The sequence below is a fragment of the Natator depressus genome, chromosome 1, assembly GCF_965152275.1.
Source record: "Natator depressus isolate rNatDep1 chromosome 1, rNatDep2.hap1, whole genome shotgun sequence".
NCBI lineage: Eukaryota > Metazoa > Chordata > Testudines > Cheloniidae > Natator > Natator depressus.
The window spans coordinates 227847535-227870472 of record NC_134234.1 but is presented as its reverse complement, the minus strand read 5'-3'; the positions used below and the strand labels follow the sequence as shown (position 1 = coordinate 227870472).

The window sequence follows — 22938 nt, the reverse complement described above, 5'->3', positions numbered from 1 at the left end:
GACAATTTGGAGCACAGACAGAGATTAGTAGTGTGTTTCACCAGGGATCAATATTGGTTCAACATTTTATTAGGATCTGAGTCCAGATCCAAACTTCTCCAAAGCTGACAGGAGGAGTGAGGTGTTTAGATCCAGAATTTTTGTGTTTGAACCCATCCCTTATATTTATTAATTATCTGGAACATAGGGTGCATACCAAAGTGTCAAAATGTGCTGAAGATTCAAAATAGTTAGTCAAGGCGTGGGAGAATGTCCAGAAAGACCAATCGAAATTAGGTAACTGGACAATATAATGGCAGATACATTTCTGTGTAGATCTGTTTCATGTAAAATACAACTGTTCTCATACACACTGATGGGTTTTGACTCTGTTGTAACTTCCCTACACAATGATCCAGGAAGCCATCCTGAACAAATGAAATGAGATGTTTTCTTGTTGCGTTACAGCTAATAAAATGTTGGGCTATACAGAAAATGTCATTGTACAAGCAGCTAGTTGGGGAACAAAGTTGGGTCTTCCCAGAAGGTGATCTAAGGGGTGGAGAGGCTGCTTAAAAAACAATGAATCCACGATGTAATTAAGATAAGACACACAGGACTGTTGGTAAGAGCTTTAATTTTATTTTCTGGCTCCATTCTGGTACTATCAGTCCAGTATTACAAGCGGTTAATATCCCATCACATGGCAGGGGCCAGTACCCACCATCTCCAGAAGCGACTATTACAAAGAGGGCACTATACAAACTAATATCCTTACATGCTCGCTTTTTATTATTATGATGATTTATTTATTATTTATTAATGTTTAAAGGTAGGTGGCTTAAAAGTGGTTTGTATAATTGTTAGACGGTCCCAAACATATAATAAAAGTGATGACTTTACCGATAGTTCCTAAAGGAGGAGAATTGAGATTGTTCTTCCTGTTTGGCTCATTCAGAATCTGTGTGCTGCTGCTGAGTTAGTGAATATTTCCTGCTCTGAATAAAGCCTGTATTGAAATCCAAATGCTGCGAGCATGCTTCATAATTACGAGGGAATCAAACTGCGGGGATGTTTATGTGCAGGAGATTACGGGACTGCAGAGCTGGAGGAAGCTGTTCTTGCTTCCCTCACTGCTCTGGTTTAGGCAACTTTCTGCAGGGTGCCACAAGTTGCTGGGGTCTAGTTGGGAACAAACACGAGTACCAGTGTGTGTTGCAAGAAGTAGATCTTTGGGGGAAGGGGAGTTTTGAGGCGCGGGGGGAGGGGACTTGCAAAGACGTTGATCTTTGGTGGGTGAGGGAGAAGAGTGTGGCAAGAAGTTGAACTGTGGTGATTTGGGGGGGCGGGGGGGAGCTCTGTGTATGATTTCGAGCTTGTACCAGTTCTAAACAGTCTGTGTCGGAAACATCGCAAAGAGAGCCACTGTGTCGCAGCGCTGCTATTGCTAACACTTTTCAGTGTCTCCCAAGGTGGCTTTGTTTACACCTTCCTTTTGGGATCTGAGGTTAAGTAATAATAATAATTAATAATAAATAATAACTGTAATGAATAAAGTGCCCAACTTCTGCTTTCGCAGAGCTTCATGAAATCACCGCCTCCCCTGCCAGGAGACACGGGGGAAATCGCACCCCCCCTCCCCCCGCCTCCGCCAAGACCCTTATTTCCAGCCGGACTCTCGCTCCAACCCTGCAAGGCATAACATTCTCCGACTTGCTCTGAGTGACTGTTCCCGGCCCCAACCAGCTGGCGCGTGTGGGCGGCCATTCCAGCCCCGCCCCGCCTCTCTGTGGCCGTTCCCCGCGGGGAGGGAGGTCTCTGGAACCCGAGTGACGTCAGCTCCCCGCTCAGTCCCTGCTTGGAGTCCCCGGGCATGGTGTGAGCGGCCGAGAGCGAGCCGTGGCCGATGGTTTACAAGGCTGCCTAGGGAGAAGGTGCCGCGGAACTTTTGGGAAGGGACGCGGCTGTTTTCCATTCAGGTAGGTGGGTCTGATTGCACTTTGGGGGGGAGTCGGGAAAAGAGGGTGGTTTTGCAACACCGTGCTGTCTGCAGCTGCTGTTCCTGGGGCACAGCTTCCCTCTGCAATTCCTGCTCCTCCTTCCAAAACAACACCAGTCACTTTTCCTTCTCTCTGGGCGTTTATTTATTTCAGCTCCCTTGAAGCGCGGGGCTGGTCAGTGCAAAGCTACCAGTGAAGAAGGGTGGTGGGAAAGTACCGAATTCAGTCTGCCTTGTAACATTACGGTGCTTGTGTTAAATGGGGATATTTCTGTAGAAGGTTTGTTTGCACTAGTTGGAAGGATTTGGTAAGGGGGAGGGAGCGGAGTCTGAAGGAAAATGCAGAGAGCTTGCAGCCAGAAAAAAAGGGGAGGGTGAGAGAGAGCGAGGGTGCTTTGTAGTACACTTCAAATCTGGTGTTTGTAAGGATCTCTGTGTGTGTGTGTTAAAGTGTTTCTCTCTCTCTGGAGAAATGGGGGAGGGAGGATTTCTTGAAAAAGAAAACCTGTTGCTTTCAGGTGCCCTGAGTTTCTGGCTTCAGGCTCACACCATGTTATGTGGAAAGGAGAACAGGAAGCATTGGTTGGTTATAATGCTGTTTCAAATAACATACTTAATTTGTTGCAGTTTAGTGACTGAGAGTCTGGTTCCCAATGAAATAATCTAATAGAAGAAAAGTTTATTAGCATTGTGGGTTATCATCCCCAAGAAAGACTGCAGGTGATTTTTATGTAATTAAAAATCTGCACTTAATAAGTTATTTGCATTCTGTGGGAGGCTGTGTGAAATTCAGCTACATGTGTTAATTGCAAACCTGTGTCTAAATCTGATGGAAAGCAGCCTCTTGGGAAAAATTTCTGTTGAACAGCAGAGATAATCCTGCTCATCTCAGCCACTTCTCACCTCCCCCCTTAATTTTAACACAGAAACATTTTCTGTTGCTTTTAAAGTTCTGCTCTGTCTGGAAAATGAAGGGCTCATGTAAATATAGATGTCTTTATTTCCCTTCTTGCCTGTGAAACGGAGGCCATAATAAAGTTAGGAGAATGTCTGGGTATTGCTTATTCATTGCAGCAAGACAAATCCACCTTTTGTCAACTAAAATATGGTAAAGGTTGAGCTACCTGTGTCAGGTTGGTAGGTAACAAACTGTTCAAAATTTTAAAAGCTACACCTGCTTGTGTTACTTCTACTTCGACATTTATTTTAGAGATTGTATGGCCACTCAATGCAAGGAGGGAATAGCTTTCTCCCATCAACAGGCATTGCCTGTTTCTGGATCTTTAGCCAGGGTTTAACTGAAAGAGTCTAGGGTGATGAGTCATGTTTCCAATTCCAGTTTGCTTTCCTTAGTCCAAAGGAAAGTAACCCCTTTTCTTCTCCGCCTTGTGTCATCTGCACAAGGGAACGGGAATCAGCTTCACTGTGAATAACTGGCTAGCTGGCACCCAGACTCATGGCACTAGACTAGTGTATATCAAGTGGCATCATCAGCCAAGCTGATGGGAATGAAAACTAGATGTGATTTGTGCTCCTCATGGGGGTTATGTTGAGGAAATGAATAGGTGATGACAAAATTTAGACTACTAGACTCTTTGCTAACTGGCCACTTAATAGGCTTGAAAAATGAAGTTGATTAGAAGGGCAAAAGTTAAATATGCCATACTTCTCTTACTGCATAATACAGTGCATTATAGCAGGATGGTTGAGGTTGGATCTGTGTTTGGGTTGCCATACTGTGGACACCAGAGTGTATTTATAGACCGTCTCTAGCTATAAGCCATGGAGAGAGACAGCTTTAAGAAAGTGGTGGGGAAAAGGGGTGCTTAGGTTTAAGCTCTAACAATTCTGGGATTTAATAGGACTCTTCCAAATACAACCACTAAAATGCTAGATGTGCCTTGAATTAGCAATGTTTCCCTCTCCAGGGCCTGGTCTACGCACAGTTCTTATATAACTATTTTGGTTAAGCTTTTTTGCTAGAATATTTATACTGTACCAGTACAATCCCTAGCATGGATGCAGCTATTCCAGTATAAAGATGCTTCTTACTGGTATAGCTTGTTTACCTTCCCTTATGGCAATAGTTATGCCGGTGTAACTGTATCCACACAAGGGGGATGTATCCCTTTGACTCTTAAACATAGATGATTATCTATGCACAAGAGTTGTATTGTTTTAACTATACCTATATAGCTAAATTTCAGTTATCTTTGGAGCTTTCAAAGGCTTTGCTGGTTTGGTTTGGTTTGACCCCATAAAGGATTTCCGTAGTAAAATGTGTAAGTGGCTTGTTGGAGAGACAAAGTGGGTGAGGTAATATCTTTTATTGGGCCAACTTCTGTTGGTGAGTTGGTGCAATAAAAGATATCACCTCACCCGCTTTGTGTGTCTGATATCCTGGGACTCGCACGGCTACAACTCCACTGCATAAGTCATTCGTTGTGGCACATACTGAAATGGCAGCAGGGCTGAGCAAAACAAATATGTGCATTTCTCAAACTGAGTCCTCACAGGGAAAATGTTCTTCATGCTTGTGTGATCAAATATCTGACAATAAAATGTCTTGGTGTGTCAAATCCAGATTTATTGCTTCTATTAAAGGCAAGAGTCAGAGCTTAAGAATTTACATTACTGAAGAGCAAGTGTGACTTCTAATTTTTGGTAACATCATAAGTGTAGATTTCAATAAAATCAGTAGCAAGGTAATCAGTGAGGCAGTGTTAGAGCACAGGGTTGGGAGCCAGGAGACCTGGGTTCTGTTCTTTGCGCTCATGCTGACTTTATGTATCAAGTCGCCTAACTCTGAGAGGCTCACTTTCCTCATGTCTGGACTGGGGATAATAATATCTACCTTGCAGGGAGGTTGTGAGGCTCCGTCCAGTAATGTTGGTATCGTGCTTTAAGATCCTCTCCTGGAAAGTGCTACAGAAGTGATACGTATTGCATTATTTATTAATTCATAACCTGGATTTTAAAAAACACCCTGTTTTCAGTGAGCCAAAGTGATGCTGATATGATAGCAAATATGTATTATATTGCTCACCGATTAAGATTGGTGTTATGAGCCCTGGAATACAAAGTTTGTTACTTTTCTCCTCAAAGTCAATGGTAGTTGCACGTGTTTATCTGACAGAGCTTGGCCTGGAGGGTGGTGATTCTCTAGTTTCAGTGGCATTATCTCAGTTTTAGAAGCATGCTTCCTTTGAGCAAGGCACTGTTACACTTAGCACCCATTAACCCTCTTACATGAATGTCAGGAATGGCCTGAGCCAGTGTTTGAATCCAGTGTATTTATAGCTGAATTTTTGGTTTGGTCCCATTTCTAGTTAGTGTTGCATTTAACAGCTTGACTGAAGGATATTTAAGTGGACCCATCATGCCCACTGGTATTAAAAAAGAAATCCACATTCCTTTCTTTAAAGTTCTGTGTGTTGTAGTAATTCTGGTCAGTAAAGTCACTAGTTTACTGAATACCTGTGAAATTTAGGGGACATACAGAGACGATTTATGCTCTATAAACAATTTGAAGTCAGTGGTGTCACATGGGCTGTAAGTCAGCACTGAATTTGGTCCATTCTCCTACCTGGGCTGTCCTCTGCTCTGGGCCACAGGGGTATGGGGTGTTGGTAAGAATCCTTCCTTCCCAGCTCCACCCCCTCCACCCCTCTTTTCACTACCACCACTAAATTGCTCTGTAGCCCAAACACACCCCTCCCACTAGGCAGGATCTACATGGCAGAAGATCTTTGGGATTCACATCTTCCACAACCCATCCTGGCTTCACACTCGACCATTCCCTGCAGAGCTCAGTTCTACACAAGGGGTCCACACCTTGCATGGCCCCCCGAGGCCCTGCTTCCCTCACCTGCTGCAGGGGAAATGCCTAAGTTCTACTGCCAAGGGAAGCCTCCGCAACCACAGATTTTTTTCCCCTTGATGTACACATCTGTTCCCTCCGAATTCTTGATCAAGACTTGGAACAACCAAAGAAGATGCTTGCTCCCAGAGAATCCATCCTAGAGTTTACACAGAGCCCTTAGACTATGAGCTGTTTGCAGAAGGGATTTTATCTCCTGATTTGTTTGTACAGTGCCTACAAAGGGACTTGGTTGGGAGAGGGGCATTTAGCTGCTGCCACAGCAGAAATAGTAATAGTCTAGTGCACTTTGGCACAGGAGAGAGGAGATCATGGAGTGCCATGTGAACACTCCTGAAGTTCAGATATGGTCAGCAAAGCTTCCGGGTATGTACCTTGCTTTTGTCTGCATGCGTCTGTAACTACTCATTGCAGAGCTCTCATCATGGAGGTATGCATATCAGCGGGAAGGTATACCCGAGACAGCTGCTTCTGTTGTTGAACTCATTATTTTCAGACTTGAAAGAGAAATTCAAACTCTTCTGCAGCTGTAAAGCTCCACAATTACTGTGTGACCTATTTCTATCTTACATGTTAAAAATCTGAATATGGTGAAGTTATTTAAATGTTCTAAGCTGATAACTTCTGACTGACTGTTTTGGAGGCCAGATTTACTGTATATTTCTGTTGTGAGGTTAATCTCAAATAGAGACCTGATGATGTCCTTTAGCTTGCATATAAGCTCTTTTCATCCCTAAATCTCTTTAAGTGATCTACAAAGGGATCAGAATCATTATCCACACTTTTCAGATGGGGAAACTGTAGCCTAATAAAAACAATTAACTCCAGACACCCTGGAATCTTTGCATATGTACAGTTAACAGTGACCTCCCCTAATAGCGGTCGCTCACTGTTACCAGTCATTCATAGGTGGCACGTGAGTCCTCCATTTGGGGAGGCTCACACACGAGCGCCGGAAGCAACCTAGAAGTTGGGAGGAGCCACTGGTGCCTGGGCTGTGGCCCTGCTCCCGCTCTGCCTCTTCCCCTTGAGGCCTTAGGAAGAGACAGTCTCTTCCCCAAGGAGGTTACAGTCTGGGGGGAAGACATTCGAAGGGGAGTTAGATGCCCAACTAAGTGTATGCCCACGTTGTAATGACAGGGTATGATTGCAGTTTCTGTAGACATACCTGAGCTAACTTTAATCTAGGTAGCTCAGGTACTGGAGCAGTGAAGCCAGGGCTGCATAGGCTTCAGCGCAGGCTAGACAGCTGCCCATGCTGCTGCAGCTTCACTTCTCCAGTAGCTAGATCAGGGGCTCTTAAACAGGGGGTTGGGAGGTTGTTACGCAGGGGGTAGTGAGCTGTCAGCCTCCACCCCAAACCCCTGTTTCCCTCTAGCATTTATAATGGTGTTAAATATATTTGTGTTTTTAATGTATAAGGGGGGGTCTCACTCAGAGTCTTGCTGTGTGAAAGGGGTCACCAGTACAAAAATTTGGGAACCACTGAGCTAGATCAAAGCTAGTTCAGGTATGTGTGCATGAGCTGCAATGACTCCCCCTTAGAAAGTGTCATCCCACCCTTTCCTCATAATCTTTTTAGTAGAACTGGCCAATAATTATGTTGCAACAGCATTTAAAAAAAAATAGAAATACTGAGGCTGATTCTCCTCCCACACCTGTTTTATACCTAACTCTGACTTCAGTGAAAGTCGGGAAAAACTCCACTGCTGTGAGAGGTGAATTGGGCCCCACTCAGTTTTGAGATGAGTATCCAGTACTGTTGTATTAGGTAGGTGATCTGAAAACTGTGAAGAAACTGCTTAGAGCTATGTGAAGACAGTTTCAGAAATCAAGATAATATATAGCAAGCTTATCTTCAACGTGCTTTACGAATGCTAATCTTCACAGCATCGTGTGAGAGAGGGTGAGTATTATCCCTAAGAGGTATTTTTCTTGCCCAAGGTTTTTGAAGGAGTCGGTATCAAATCCAGAATTAGAACTCAGTCCTCTTCTTGGAGCAATAAACTATGTTTCTCTAGCCAATAGGTTTCCTGGAAATATGGATGCTTCACTGTTGGGCAGGGGGGTGCACAGGAATTTAAATTTGACTGCTTTTGGAGGGGCATGTTAGAGCAGCAGCTGGAGCTGGGTCCAGGGCTGGCACAGAAATAAATACCTTTTTAGACAAATATTGGGGATGGGGGCCCATACCCCTGCTTGCCCTCCCTTGTGCATGCTCCTGCTGTTGGGTTACATATCTAACTATTTCTCTTCACAGTTGTTGTACAGCCAAGGCTTTGAATGATGATTACATCAAGTGAGGAAAACAATGGCTATATCAGTGGGATACTGTGTTTTCAGATCTTTCCTGTGGAGGTTGGCCTTGGTTGGTTGTTTTTAAACAAAATATCCAGCCAGGGGATTAACTGTGAACATTTTCCAGGGTGCTGTGAATTATACAGTCACTTTCCTGACTGAACAAGATGACTTGTATTTTTGATTCAGATCAGGCTAAGGATAGTGGCGCGCTCTGGTATTTTTCTAATTGTAGGGAACAAACTGTTCGTTACCAGTGTGGGGTTTATTATTTTTACTAAAGGTTGGAATTTTCTGTTGTTAATCAGCTATCAAACTGGATTTGCAAACACTTACCTATGATATGTGTTGTCCTTCCGGTGAACACATACGGTTTCCCCATGTTTGTAGCTTTCAGAGCCTTTTATTCCTTTCTATCTTTGCTGTGGAGTGGAAAAATATGGTGGATAAAAGCTTAATTTTTTGAATGAATATGTGCCTGGTTTTGTCAAAAGCCCAAACTAAACCAACCATATAATAGAGCTGATTGTGCTGCATGGGAATGTTTAAATAACACAAATTGCAGCAATGGCCTTTCTTAAGCCTCTGTCATTTCCTCTTGCATGGAAATAATTTGTGAGGGAAGGGGACGTTTACCTGAAAACATGAGCAAGGTTTGGCAAGGCTGGAGGGCGAGCCCATGAGTAGCTGCAGAAGCTGTGGAACTGTGAAAAATCGTGATTCAAACACCATGGATCCCACATCAAGATGTGCTGCTTCTCTACGTTTCTCTCATGGTGGAAAGGGTATCTCTGCAACTGCAGCAGCAGCGCCTTGTGTGCCAGGCTCCAGTTAACTCCCTCCACATTCAGAGGAAATGCAGGGTTTAATGCTGCTTTAGTACTCCCTCAGCTTTAGGCAGAAATCATCCTATCCAGGCAGAAGGACATGCTGAATAGTGGCTGTTCCTCTCCTCCGCTCCTGGCACACTCCACCTCTTCCCCGCAAGCATTTTAATAGGATGACTGTAAATGTATCCTTGAGGAACCAAGAATGTAGGCCATGCTTACGTGATGGGGGACTATCCTGTGAAGCAGTGACTGAAAAAGACTTGTGGGTCGTGGTGGATAATGAGCTGAATGTGAGCCCCCAGTGCAATGCTGTGGCAAAAAGAGCGAATGCAGTCTTTGGATGTATAAACAAGAGAATCTCAAGTAGGCATAGAGAGGATATTTTACCTCTTTATTTGGCACTAGTGTGATCACTGCTGGAATAGTGTGTCCAGTTCTGGTGTCCGCAATTCAAGAAGGATGTCGATTAATTGGAGAAGGCTCAGAGAAGAGCTACAAGTATGATTAAAGGCTTTGAAAATTTGCCTTGCAGTGATTGACTTAAGGAGCTTCATTGATTTATCTTAACAAAGAGATGATTAAGGGGCAACTTGATTACAGTCTGTAAGTACCTACGTGGGGAACAAATATTTAATGGTTGGCTATATAATCTAGCAGAGACAGGTAGAACGTCATCCAAAGGCTGGAAATTGAAGGCAGACAAATTCAGACTGAAAATCAGGTGTAAAAATTTAACAGTGAGAGTAATTGACCATTGGAATAACTTATTAGTGGTAGATTTTCCATCACTGTTTTTAAATCACACCAAGATGTTTTTCTGAAAGATCTGCTCTAGGAATTATTTGGGGGGAATTTCTGTGGCATATGTTAGAATAGAGGATCGCTGTTGTCCCTCTTGGCCTTGGAATCTGTGACTCTATAAAAAGTCACCTCAAGTGCATAGAAAGTGTTATCTATGCAGACAGTGGAACATTCTCTTCCCTTGTACAGCTACCCACAACGTTTTCAAGACATTCCTACAGTTTTCTCTCTGCTGCACTGCAGAATGGAGAGGAACATACAGTAGGGGTTTGTGTTCTCTATGGTTTACGTTAGAGTCCCTTTAATTTGAGGCCCCAGACATGAGTATGTGTGAATACAAATGTTTGTGGTTTTCGGGTCCAACACAAATGTGACATTTAATACTTCCTCTTACGTTGTGAACCCCAAATACAGTTACACAACATGTTAAATCCTGGGAATCGGACAACGAAAATAATTCTACGTGTAGATCTATTGTAGTTTCATTGTAAAAAGTAAAGTCTACCTAAAGACACAGCCACAGCTTCTAACTGGGACAGCAGCTTATTTAAGAGCCTAAATATAGATTTAAATGCCCACTTAGAACTTTTTTGAGCTAACTGGGTAAATGGTGGACAGACCATTATATTTTTTAATTGTTTTAATATTACAGAGTGTTATTGCTAAGACGTTCTAGTAATAGTAATGCATGTGTAGCACTTTTACATTTTCAAAACACAACTGTTAATCCCCACAAACGTCCTTGGGATGTAGATAAATATCATCCCCATTTATCACATGGGGAGAGTTAAGGAAGGAAGTTTGAGTGACTTGTCCAAGACCAGAGAGGAAATCAGCTTCACAGCCTGTATTAAACTCAGGACTTCCTGACTCCCAGTCCTCTGTTCAGACCATGAAACAGTGCTTCTCTAGCCAAGGCATTAGAGCCAGGACTAGAGCTAACTAAAGAGTTCCTGGTTGCCAGTGCTGTGATTTATTTGTTTGTTTTGTTTTTTAATCTTGACGTTGTCTTTGTAACAGCAGATTGAATGGATGGGTACATTGACACCCTTACACTGGGCACGGTACTTCAGCCTTTACATGTGTGTTGTTATGGGAACAGTCCCATTGACTTTACTGAAACTTCCAATGGGAAATTGTATGCTGATCTGTCTATATAGTGGTGTATGCTTGTCCTCTTCATTGTTCACTTATAAATCTTATTGGAGAGTGTGAGGTTCGGACTTGTGAACCACCTACTGTAGTACCTGAATTCCTTTATCATAGGATATAGATGGGAATCTAATTATAGGACTTAACATTTGTTTTAAAACGTACTGATTTATGACAAGTAGTTATTTTCAAAGGCTTTTATGGCACTGTCTGAGACTGGTTTGAGAGAGCAGCTTTATTTGACTTTTTTTTCATGAGAGAAGTGATTAAAATAACAGAGGGATGGAAAAGTCGGGACCATAAAATGGATGATGGGCTTTAGTGGGGAGTTTATTTTGGCTAACTTTAGTTGTTTAGTGATTGGTCATAAGTGTCTATTGACTAGTCAATTTCTAGGTAACTGCCACTGGAAAAAGTAGAACTTACATTTCAAATATAAAAATAGAATCCAAGTTCTCGTTACCAAAAGCTTATCAAACACTTTAATGTTTGTGAAAGGGGAATTGAAACTACTAAATGTGATTTAAGCTGGAGACCTGCAAAATAGCAAGATGAGATAGATAGATATATATAACTTTTTTTTACAGTAATTAAAAGAAACTCTTGTTTTCAAGGCCCTACTCCTACAGTGCCTTGCCTGAATGACAGAAGGATAAAATTAAGAACACACATACACTTACCAAATTAACAGGGTGGTGTTTTGGTACTCGTGGAAAGGGTGGCACTCTGCTGAGTCTGTGACAGCTTTACACATAGCTGCCCATCTGTTACATGATTCAGCTGTTAGACTGAATGGTTTTAATTTAAAACAGCGCTAGTATTAGGTGAGTTGAGTCAGAGTACCTACATTCAGAGATAATGCTGCCTCTGCCTCCTTAATTAATTGTGCTGTACACTTTTCCTTCCTGCAAAAGAAACCCATTCAATCGCACAAATCAAGAAAACTGGAACAATTCTCCCCTGTTGCACCCATAAAGGCTGCAGAACCCTCAGATCCAAATCCCATACCTGGTGTAGGCAGGTGCAATTGAAGTCAGTAGGAATTAAGCATGTTTATTAAGGGATGATTTGGCCCTTTTGTTTCTTCTTCTTCTTCTTTGTATTACAGTAGCACCTAGAGGCCGACTTTTGGACACTGTACAAACACACCGCCCATACCTCAAAGAGCGTCCTATCTAAATAGACAAGGCGGACAATGGGTGAGAGAGGAAACAGCTGCAAAGAGAGGTGAAGGTCACACACAAGATCAGTGACACAGCAGGAAATAGAACCCAAGTCTCTTGGCTCCCAGTCCTGTGACTTCCCCACTGGACTGCTGCTTCCTCCAAATGTCTTTGCTTTTGTCTGTCATAACATACTCCAATTATAAGGAAATGGAAAATAGTTTCTTGAAAAGCTGCAGTTTACATCATGAGTTCAATTTTCCTAAAGTTTAGAGCTGATCAGAAACCTGGGTTTTGGTTCAGTCCTTTTAAAAGGATCAGAATCATCCATGAAGTCTGGAGGTGAATTTCTCCAAAGTTTGGAAGTGTTCAGATCAGGGTTGTACAACTCAAGTCTGTCTCTTGTAAATGTGAGTACATCTTGGCTAAACAGTGGCTGAGGATCAGGCAGACATATCACATTTCTACAGGGATTTGAAAGGGGGTAAGCATTAGCGCAGATCAGTTGTTTAGGGTGGCCCAGGCAAAGGGGAGTTTGTAATAATATGCAGTAAGATTAAGGAAAAAGAAAACGTACGTTCACTGGAGGCAGGAGACCTCTGAAAATGAGGAAGTAAAATTGACAGGTAAAGATGTCTGTAGGGCCAAATTAAGATCATGTGATATAGGACTCAAAACAGGATTCTAATAATTGTAATTAATGCCTTCCCTGGGGAGCCTTTGCTGCTTAGACTGCATCTCAGGCAAAACTTCCTGCTGCTGAGAGACATGCTGTTGGCCTTCTATAGAAATTACTCCAACCTATAGTTCAATAGAGAATCCATTTCTGCTGGAGAATCCGTAGGCTGGTATTAAATGTTCTGTGGAAAAGTGGTTATTCACTATTACATTTCAAAGGACTCTTTCATAAGGGATGCTGACAGGGAGATGGACTGGATGAGCTTTAATTAATGTGATTTCCTCATTATGTATGTTCATAGATGCCTCTCGTGTTTTGGGATTTTTTGAGTCTGGATCTTCTGAGTCCCAGGTTACTACCCTAACCACTAGACTCTCTCTTGAGCAGATTTTAAAAAAGTCCACCAACCACCACCTAGTATTTTCAGGGAACCTGTCCACTGTAGATAGCTGGGGTGTGTTAGGTGCTCCAAATGCAATGGTGATGGGTGGGGTATAAAAAAAATCAGTTAGAACAGAATTGGGTAACTGGGATACCATGGCAGATTCCTCTATTTCTATCCCTACTTGTATGGAATATAAGTCAGGGCATGATATGGCTCAGTAAGAGGTAGGTGCACTGAGTAGCCTGGGTTAGCCAGCCCTAGGAGTTAGTCCCTCTGTGCAGGAAGGAGGAAATGCTAGCTGGGAAAGCCCTGTTCTGCTGGACTTTAGTCTGCCTGCCTGCACAAAACCATCCTTTTGGTGAATTCCATTTTAAAATTAGGACAAAGGAAACTTTTTGAATTCTTAATTTAAATCTCTGTGGAAAGTTTCATTGTGACAGGGCCCCGAAAAGCCTGTCAGTTGGATTTCCAAAGCCTGCGGTATTTGTGTCGCACCCAAATGAGGTTCATTTAACCTGTCACAGCACCTTATTTGTTTAAAGAAACATCCGGGAAGGTTGGGAAATATTTCCTGGCGAAGCTCATGTAGATAGGTTTCCAGCATTCTCTTTTAATTCATTCAGGTAGATGTGCTTCAGTCATCCAATGGGCCTTTTTTCTTGCCGTGACCAGGGCTGATGCAGGCATTTGCTATGGGGTAAAGGTAGAGGGAATTCTAGAGGTGGTCACGCAAGTGGGGAAGGACATGTGTTTCTACCCACCATCCTTCTGGCAACAGTTACTCTCTTTTGGTCTACACCCTGTTGGCAACCACATATATAAACCCATAGCTTCTAGCTGAAATCATCTTCTAGGGGTCGGTATGGGCTGATTATAATAATGGGGGATGCTGTAGTGTTGGCATTTTTAACACTGTCCTCTGTCTGCTCTTGATACTGGTAAAAACATCGGTGTCCTGTCTACGCTACCGTGTACGCTCCCACTAGATCTAATTCATCACAGCATAAAAAAGCCTGAGGGTGATAATGCCACTCTAAGGGTATGTCTACACTACGGAATAAGGTCGAATTTATAGAAATTGGTTTTATATATTCGAGTGTGTGTGTCCCCACAGAAAATGCTCTAAGTGCATTAAGTGGATTAACTCGGCGGAGCGCTTCCACAGAACCGAGGCTAGAGTCGACTTCCGGAGCGTTGCACTGTGGGTAGCTATCCCACAGTTCCCACAGTCTCCGCTGCCCATTGGAATTCTGGGTTGAGATCCCAATGCCTGATGGGGCTAAAACATTGTCGCGGGTGGTTCTGGGTACATATCGTCAGTTCCCCCCTTCCCTCCCTCCCTCCCTCCGTGAAAGCAAGGGCAGACAATCGTTTCGCGCCTTTTTTCCTGAGTTACCTGTGCGGACGCCATACCACCGCAAGCATGGAGCCCGCTCAGGTAACCGTCACCGTATGTCTCCTGGGTGCTGGCAGACGCGGTACTGCATTGCTACACAGTAGCAGCAACCCATTGCCTTGTGGCAGCAGACGGTACAATACGACTGATAGCCATCATCGTCATGTCCAAGGTGCTCCTGGCCGCGTCGGCTGGGAGCGCCTGGGCAGACGTGGGCGCCGGGACGAAATTTGGAGTGAAAGACCAGGTCATTCTCTTTAGTCCTGCAGTCAGTGCTGTTGAACCGTCTTATGGTGAGCAGGCAGGCAATATGGATTGCTAGCAGTCCTATTGTACCATCTTCTGCCGAGCAGCCATGAGATGTGGATGGCATGCAGTCCTTCTGCACCGTCTGCTGCCAGCCAAAGATGTAAAAGATAGATGGAGTGGATCAAAACAAGAAATAGACCAGATTTGTTTTGTACTCATTTGCCTCCTCCCCCATCTAGAGGACTCATTTCTCTAGGTCACACTGCAGTCACTCACAGAGAAGGTGCAGCGAGGTAAATCTAGCCATGTATCAATCAGAGGCCAGGCTAACCTCCTTGTTCCAATAAGAACAATAACTTAGGTGCACCATTTCTTATTGGAACTCTCCGTGAAGTCCTGCCTGAAATACTCCTTGATGTAAAGCCACCCCCTTTGTTGATTTTTAGCTCCCTGAAGCCAACCCTGTAAGCCGTGTCGTCAGTCGCCCCTCCCTCCGTCAGAGCAACGGCAGACAATCGTTCCGCGCCTTTTTTCTGTGCGGACGCCATACCAAGGCAAGCATGGAGGCCGCTCAGCTCACTTTGGCAATTAGGAGCACATTAAACACCACGCGCATTATCCAGCAGTATATGCAGCACCAGAACCTGGCAAAGCTATACCGGGCGAGGAGGCGACGTCAGCGCGGTCACGTGAGTGATCAGGACATGGACACAGATTTCTCTGAAAGCATGGGCCCTGCCAATGCATGCATCATGGTGCTAATGGGGCAGGTTCATGCTGTGGAACGCCGATTCTGGGCTCGGGAAACAAGCACAGACTGGTGGGACCGCATAGTGTTGCAGGTCTGGGACGATTCCCAGTGGCTGCGAAACTTTCGCATGCGTAAGGGCACTTTCATGGAACTTTGTGACTTGCTTTCCCCTGCCCTGAGGCTCAAGAATACCAAGATGAGAGCAGCCCTCACAGTTGAGAAGCGAGTGGCGATAGCCCTGTGGAAGCTTGCAACGCCAGACAGCTACCGGTCAGTTGGGAATCAATTTGGAGTGGGCAAATCTACCGTGGGGGCTGCTGTGATGCAAGTAGCCCACGCAATCAAAGATCTGCTGATATCAAGGGTAGTGACCCTGGGAAATGTGCAGGTCATAGTGGATGGCTTTGCTGCAATGGGATTCCCTAACTGTGGTGGGGCCATAGACGGAACCCATATTCCTATCTTGGCACCGGAGCACCAAGCCGCCGAGTACATAAACCGCAAGGGGTACTTTTCAATAGTGCTGCAAGCTCTGGTGGATCACAAGGGACGTTTCACCAACATCAACGTGGGATGGCCGGGAAAGGTACGTGACGCTCGCATCTTCAGGAACTCTGGTCTGTTTCAAAAGCTTCAAGAAGGGACTTTATTCCCAGACCAGAAAATAACTGTTGGGGATGTTGAAATGCCTATATGTATCCTTGGGGACCCAGCCTACCCCTTAATGCCATGGCTCATGAAGCCGTACACAGGCAGCCTGGACAGTAGTCAGGAGCTGTTCAACTACAGGCTGAGCAAGTGCAGAATGGTGGTAGAATGTGCATTTGGATGTTTAAAGGTGCGCTGGCGCAGTTTACTGACTCGCTTAGACCTCAGCAAAACCAATATTCCCACTGTTATTACTGTTTGCTGTGTGCTCCACAATATCTGTGAGAGTAAGGGGGAGACGTTTATGGCGGGGTGGGAGGTTGAGGCAAATCGCCTGGCTGCTGGTTATGTGCAGCCAGACACCAGGGCGGTTAGAAGAGCACAGGAGGGTGCGGTATGCATCAGAGAAGCTTTGAAAACCAGTTTCATGACTGGCCAGGCTACGGTGTGAAAGTTCTGTTTGTTTCTCCTTGATGAAACCCCCCCGCCCCTTGGTTCACTCTACTTCCCTGTAAGCTAACCACTCTCCCCTCCTCCCTTCGATCACTGCTTGCAGAGGCAATAAAGTCATTGTTGCTTCACATTCATGCATTCTTTATTCATTCATCACACAAATAGGGGGATGACTACCAAGGTAGCCCAGGAGGGGTGGTGGAGGAGGGAAGGAAAATGCCACACAGCACTTTAAAAGTTTACAACTTTAAAACTTATTGAATGCCAGCCTTCTGTTGCTTGGGCAATCCTCTGTGGTGGAGTGGCTGGTTGGCCGGTGGCCCCCCCCACCGCATTCTTGGGCGTCTGGGTGTGGAGACTATGGAACTTGGGGAGGAAGGTGGTTGGTTACTCAGGGGCTGTAGTGGCAGTCTGTGCTCCAGCTGCCTTTGCTGCAGCTCAACCATACACTGGAGCATACTGGTTTGATCCTCCAGCAGCCTCAGCATTGAATCCTGCCTCCTCTCATCACGCTGCCGCCACATTTGAGCTTCAGCCCTCTCTTCAGCCCGCCACCTCTCCTCCCGGTTATTTTGTGCTTTCCTGCACTCTGACATTATTTGCCTCCACGCATTCGTCTGTGCTCTGTCAGTGTGGGAGGACAGCATGAGCTCGGAGAACATTTCATCTCGAGTGCGTTTTTTTTTTTTTTTTTTCTAATCTTCACTAGCCTCTGGGAAGGAGAAGATCCTATGATCATTGAAACACATGCAGCTGGTGGAGAAGAAAAAAAAAGGGACAGCGGTATTTAAAAAGACACATTTTATAAAACACTGGCTACACTCTTTCAGGGTAAACCTTGCTGTTAACATTACATACATAGCACATGTGCTTTTGTTACAAGGTCGCATTTTGCCTCCCCCCACCGTGTGGCTATCCCCTCAACTCTCCCCCCTCCCTGTGGCTAACAGTGGGGAACATTTCTGTTCAGCCGCAGGCAAACAGCCCAGCAGGAATGGGCTCCTCTGAGTGTCCCCTGAAGAAAAGCACCCTATTTCAACCAGGTGACCATGGATTATATCTCACTCTCCTGAGGATAACACAAAGAGATAAAGAACGGATGTTGTTTGAACGCCAGCAAACATACACTGCAATGCTTTGTTGTACAATGATTCCCGAGTACGTGTTACTGGCCTGGAGTGGTAAAGTGTCCTACCGTGAAGGACGCAATAAGTCTGCCCTCCCCAGAAACCTTTTGCAAAGGCTTTGGGAGTATATCCAGGAGAGCCGCAAATGCCAGGGCAAAGTAATCCTTTCACATGCTTGCTTTTAAACCATGTATAGTATTTTAAAAGATACACTCACCGGAGGTCCCTTCTCCGCCTGCTGGGTCCAGGAGGCAGCCTTGGGTGGGTTCGGGGGGTACTGGCTCCAGGTCCAGGGTGAGAAACAGTTCCTGGCTGTCGGGAAAACCGGTTTCTCCGCTTGCTTGCTGTGAGCTATCTACGACCTCATCATCATCATCTTCTTCTTCTTCGTCCCCAAAACCTGCTTCCGTATTGCCTCCATCTCCATTGAAGGAGTCAAACAACACGGCTGGGGTAGTGGTGGCTGAACCCCCTAAAATGGCATGCAGCTCATCATAGAAGCGGCATGTTTGGGGCTCTGACCCGGAGCGGCCGTTCGCCTCTCTGGTTTTCTGGTAGGCTTGCCTCAGCTGCTTCAGTTTCACGCGGCACTGCTTCGGGTCCCTGTTATGGCCTCTGTCCTTCATGCCCTGGGAGATTTTGACAAAGGTTTTGGCATTTTGAAAACTGGAACGGAGTTCTGATAGCACGGATTTCTCTCCCCATACAGCGATCAGATCCCGTACCTCCCGTTCGGTCCATGCTGGAGCTCTTTTGCGATTCTGGGACTCCATCATGGTCACCTCTGCTGATGAGCTCTGCATGGTCACCTGCAGCTTGCCACGCTGGCCAAACAGGAAATGAGATTCAAAAGTTTGCGGGCCTTTTCCTGTCTACCTGGCCAGTGCATCTGAGTTGAGAGCGCTGTCCAGAGCGGTCAAAATGGAGCACTGTGGGATAGCTCCCGGAGGCCAATACCGTCGAATTGTGTCCACAGTACCCCAAATTCGACCCGGCAAGGCCGATTTAAGCGCTAATCCACTTGTCAGGGGTGGAGTAAGGAAATCGATTTTAAGAGCCCTTTAAGTTGAAATAAAGGGCTTCATCATGTGGACGGGTGCAGGTTTACATCGATTTAATGCTGCTAAATTCGACCTGAAGTCCTAGTGTAGACCAGGGCTAAGGGTATGTAGGTAGATCCTATGCTGAGGGAAGGGGTTTTTCTGTTGGTATAGGTATATCACCTTCCCCAATGATGTTAGTTATGTTGACAGTAGGGATGTAAATATCTGTTAAAGTTAATGGGTTAAACATTAAAATTATATTGTTTAACCGGTTAACCGTTAACCAAAGTAGCTTGTGCGGGCTGGTGTGGGGTGGCAGGGGCTGGGGTCCTGCTGGGCCAGCCAGGTTGGGGTCCCCTTGGGGCTGCGGGCCTGGGGTTCCACCTGCCCTCCAGGCCTGGTGTGGCTGGCTGCTGGGGTAAACGGTTCAGGTCCGGTTAATAGTAAGCCTAATGCTTACTGGTTAACCTTCTACATCCCTAGTTGACAGGAGCTCTGAGAGGGGAAGAGGGGGTGGTTTTTCACACACCTGACGGACATTGCTATGCTGTTGTAACTCTAAAGTGTAGACCAAGCCTAGGCAACTTTCTGGGAGAGCTTAAAACTGATTGATCCATTTCTCCCTTTTGTCCCCCTCCTACCTCGCACTGCCCCAGTGGAAGCAAAGAAAGTAACATTGACGATACACCCACCCCACCCCTTTCAAGGTTCTTTCTGTCACTTAAAAAGCGTGTTCTAAGTGAGTTTAACCTTAACAGTGCAGATATCACTGCAATAATAGTTAGTTTCTTGTTCACCATTCCTTTGTCAGTTGCATGGCTGGCTTTGCTTCAGATTGTTCATGTAACACAGAGATTAAAAAAACAAATGATGTTGTTCTAAGGGCGGTGCAAGTAAACTTCCTGCTTGTGTTAGTGAGTTGTTCCACAGAGATAATTCTGTGGGTTTAGCTCTATTGCTGTGATTGATTTATTCTGAAATTACTTTTTAAAAAATATTTTGGTGGGAGAAACTTTTTTTTAATCTAGTAAGCGATTTTTTTCACCTTAGATTTCACTATATTTTTAGAATGAGATCTGAATCCCGAATTTTTGCATAGCTTTGTCCATATGGCAGAGAGTAAGGACGTATATGTGGAAAAGTCTCAATTGCTTGTCATGCTGGTTGGTCATAACACAAGGTAGAAAGACACCCTTCTATCCTAAAGCTGAGGTGCCCATCTGTGACGGAGTCCCCGGGCGATGCTCTGGAACTGCTCCCTACGAAGCCAGTCAGGACTCTGGTGAAGTCTCCTCTCTGTGAGCAGACTGTCTGCAGGGCAAGAAGCTCACACAGCTTCCACCTTCCTGGGTCTGACCTCGGAGCATTCAGCATCCTCTGCCCCTCCGTGCGCTTCCCACAGCGAGTCCGCCCAGGCGGGGCTCCTGGGGAAGCCAGAGGGTCCTGCACCCAACTTCGCAGTCAGACGTGACTCTCAGCCATCCAGTAAAATGGAGGTTTATTAGACGACAGGAACATGGTCTAAAACAGAGCTTGTAGGTACAGAGAACAGGACCCCTCAGCCGGGTCCATTTTGGGGGGCAGTGAACCAGACAACCACGTCTGCACTTCACTCCATGTCCCCAGCCAGCCCCAAACTGACTCACCTTCCAGTCCCTTTCCCAGGCCAGGAGGTCATCTGATTCCTTTGTTCTCCAACCCTTTAGCTATCACCTTGCAGGGGGGAAGAGCCCAGGCCATCAGTTGCCAGGAGACAGGGGGTTGGCCATTCATGTACACTGGCCCTTTGCTCTGCAACAATTACACCCCTTATCCCACCACCTAGAGACTTAAGAAATGCATAGGGGAAACTGAGGCACCCCTACCGTATTCAGAGGAAACATTAAGAACAGTCCCACTTCGTCACACCATCTGATAGAAGGGATGCCAGCGTTCTCCTAGGGTGACTTCAGACAGCACGATCAAAATTGATAACTGAAGGTCAGATTGCTGTATAGCCTGTAAAAGTAACTACAATTCAGCTGTTAGAAAGGAGGGTTAAGGGCAGAGTGGCTCAGCTCAGCTGATAATCCATCTCTAGGCTGTAACACATGGGGAAAGTAGAAACAACTTAAGGAGGAATCTTCTTACCGAGTGTGCCAAGGTCTATGAACTTGTTGTTCTAGATAAGATTTCTAACTTAACCGTTCAGAGGCACCCATGCCAGTCACTGGGCAGCTGTTGGCTCTAGGCAGTAGCTTATTTGTAGTGTCAGTCATGGAAACGTCCCCTAGTGACTTGGTTCTACGTATTCTATAACTTGCCAGCTATTGAATGTATTTTCCTTCCCTCTTCTGTAGTTTGTATTGCAGTTCCTAAGTATGTTGAACGTGACGGTAACAACTGGAGTTCCACGCTAACACGAGCAATGCTGCTATAACACAGCCCCTGCAGGAATGCAAAGCACCACCCGTCAGACCAGCGCTATGGCTACTAATGTGGCTGGCAGCTGTACTGCATGACCACAGAGACCCCCTCCTTCTGGACAAGGTGTCTGCCCCAGCCCTGGCTGGAACTGGCCGCTGGACATTTTATTTTGGACACAGGTGGGAGGCTATTCCCCTCTGTGTTGTATAGAGGTGGGGCTTAGGGGCAATATGCAAGGCTTGTTGGAGACAGAGGAAGAGCTGGAAGCTGGCTGTGCTAACAGCTTTATTGCATTTATGTGGCAGTTCCATGCTAGTAGCAGGTTGAGTTGCTAGCATGGACTCCTGTGATTACAGATCCAACCCCTTTCAGCCCACATCTTTGAGGCCTTTTGGGGTTTAAACATTCTCCTTCCATTCCCCCCTCTTCCTAGGAATTCTACAAATAAATCAACTTGCTCTAGGTAGTTATGACAGCAGGAATGACAAACAGAGCTGGCTCCACAGTGATATGAAACGTACTTGTGAAGTATCTATAGAAGAAATGGTACCACACAATTATCCCTTACATTCCTTCAGGACATACTTGAAAATATTTGCATTAGTTAAGCAATTATTGTAAGTTTGTGCAATGAAACACATTCACTTATTGTAGTAACTTCTTTCTTCAATTCTGTAGTGCAAAAGAAAAAAAAGCATCATTGCAAATAATGGGATAATGGATCTCAATTCTTGGTAGATGAACTACTCCTGTTAGACTAAACCAGGATTATCAATCTGATGATCATATTTCAGTCAAGGTCTGAAAAGATCTTAAAGCCCTTCATTATGCCTTGCAGTGCACATAACCGGGTGCCAGTTAATTTTGTGGCAGACTGATCAAATTATTCCTGTTTGAACAGTTCCCAGCATGTGAGCTTTAGTACTGTTTAACTTGTGCGTCATGTCTAAGTTAGTGCATCATATCTGAGTTAGTCTCTCAAAGCTGCAATGAGTGAGATGAAAGTAAACAATTCCTAGCTTGAAACCTCATACTAACGCTAAGGTATTTGCACTAATTTGTGATGAAATCATCACAGAAGCATAGCAAGCAATAGACTGCGATGGGCACGTTTGGTAAATACCCCAAAATAAACCTGGGACCCTGATTCTTTCAGTTAGAAGGCTGTATTTAGAATTTTGTCCAGCTGTTTTACTCTGAAAGGTCATCTTGCTCTCAGTGAAATATAGTACCAGTGTGTGTATATAGGCTGAACAAAACATACACTTAGGCCCTAGTTGTGCCCTTATTTGTACCAATGTTATTCCATTCACTTCACTGGGATTGCGCAGATGTAACTGAATACATAGAGGAGACTATCTTATTGTTAGGTGTATGTAAATGCAAACTGTGAGAACTATTGCTTATGTTTCTGAAAGGGCATTCATAGGCTTCACTGTGCTTCCTAATAAACTTTATCACATAGTTTAATATATACTAAAATAAGCACATAACATTTTCTTTGGATATTATGTTCAATCCAGTTGATATGGTCATTGGTGTATCTATCTGTGGTGGTACATTTGTGTAGTTAAAAACAATATTGGAGGACATAAAGGCTCGAAAATCTTTTGTTTAAGGTAGACCTACTCTGTGTTTTTATTTTTACACACACACACACACACACACCCACCCCCGGGAGGAGGGAGAATAGTAAGCT

At 44.8% G+C, this 22938-nt stretch overlaps 1 protein-coding gene across 8 annotated transcripts in view; it reads left to right on the top strand.

The window, feature by feature from the left end:
- Positions 1-1799: 1799 nt before the first annotated feature.
- The window catches only part of PPFIBP1 (PPFIA binding protein 1), a 180262-nt gene continuing 159123 nt past the window's right edge, over positions 1800-22938 (top strand). For 5 of the 8 annotated variants that reach the window (XM_074937061.1, XM_074937052.1, XM_074937026.1 and 2 more), the window contains exon 1: positions 1801-1958. The gene's annotated coding sequence lies outside the window, so the exon portion shown is untranslated. Of the gene's footprint in view, positions 1959-22938 lie in introns of all 8 variants that reach the window. The other 3 variants (XM_074937070.1, XM_074937036.1, XM_074937044.1) reach the window with 2 other exon arrangements.